Genomic DNA, 1,670 nt, shown 5'->3' with positions numbered 1-1,670 from the left:
CATTGATGCAGGTAACAGAAAGTTCTTCACAGTTTAGGAACAAAACAAAAAACAAAACAAAACCTGGCTTAAAACAATACAGGAAAACTCTCTCTCTTTCTCTCTCGCTCACCTCCTCCTCCTCCTCCTCCTCCTCCTCCTCCTCCTCTTCCTCCTCCTCTTTGACAGTGATGATTGATGCAGGGAACCAACAAATAAACATCTGACATTGTGATCTATGGGGTCACAAGGTTATAGACCGTGGCCAATGTGTGTGTGTGTGGGTATAGGTGTTAATGACACCATCATACTGATCAGCCACATTAAGGGGTCATGACCTCCGTTGCAGGTCTTGACCTTGACGTGCTGCAGGAACGACACAGAGCGAACACCCACACACAAGTGTTGATTGGCCGTGTGTTAACTGTGTTTTTAACAACCGGAATCGAGCGCACTAATCTGACCGTACATGCTGCCTCTTGCATCGACCACAGTCTCTCTCAGTTTTTAGCACTAACCCGTTCAGAGAGTTGTGACTCATGCTCATGTCAAACCAATGCTTTTCCAGCCGTGACGAGTCTCAGTGTTTATTGTTTGAACGGATTTATTTCAGGCTCAGGACCCGAAGAAGCAGGAATCAATTTACTATAATCACTATTGGCTGCTGTTCACTGCACCTCATTGGCAATGACGCAGAGAGGACCAGTAAAACCTATAGCCACTATACAGGTCCACTGTCTCCATGAGTCACTTAGTCCTGCCCTGTGTTTCTGCCCTCGCCGACTCCATTATGTGGTTTCAGGGCAGATGAAACTTTAATGTCCCCTCAGGCAGAGACGCAGCAGCTCTCTAACCCACTGTTTCTCTCCTGCCTCCCACATTGTGAATTCATGAACCTCTGCGCTGCCACTTGCAATCACCACTCGAGGAGCCGCGGTCTGATTCGTCAAAGTGACACAATGTCAAGATGCTGGGAAGTGTTTGTACGTTTGATCCCCTCTGACAGATTGAAGAGCATCACTCAGCCTCTGGAGGTACAGACGGTCCAATCAGGAGCTCTGAGGAGCCTTCACCCCGAATTAGGTTGTTTGAGAGTGCGGAGGACGAGTGGTGGGATTGTTGAGAACAAGCACCATGTTTGAAAAGCACAGAGTGATTCTGTGATTGGAAGTGACACTGAGGAATTTATATGTTCATATTATTCAATCAGTTTTATGTTTGAAGAGCTTTTTCTCTCCTAGGTCATTTCACTAACACACACACACTCACCAGGAACATGGCTGCTGCTTCACACACCACTTCATCCAGCTGAGATCTTCACTCAGGGTGAAGTGGTCCATTCCTCACGTCTTAAGTCTCTGGGGGTGGTGGGCTGGGGTCTTCATCTCAGATTATTAATGCAGTTCAGTTGAACTATCAACAACCTAAACTCTGATTCTCCTTCTTCTCTTCATCACATCTGGACATTTAATCCTCCAGTTCAATCTTTTTAACGTTTATCAGTCAATGTTTCTCTGAGCTTCTTCTACATTAACTATGTTTTACTTCCGGATGATTTTGAAATGATGAATCCTCTGTGAGCGTGTAGAGAGCTGTGTGCATGAAGGAGGGGCAGGTCTCTCTCTCTCTCTCTCTCTCTCTCTCTCTCTCTCTCTCTCTCTCCCTCTCCCCGGGCCAGTGGAGCAGCAGTG

This window comes from Trachurus japonicus, chromosome 7, assembly GCF_045865225.1.
Source record: "Trachurus japonicus isolate A0001 chromosome 7, Traja_1.0".
Classification (NCBI taxonomy): Eukaryota; Metazoa; Chordata; class Actinopteri; order Carangiformes; family Carangidae; genus Trachurus; species Trachurus japonicus.
This window is presented reverse-complemented; position numbering follows the sequence as displayed.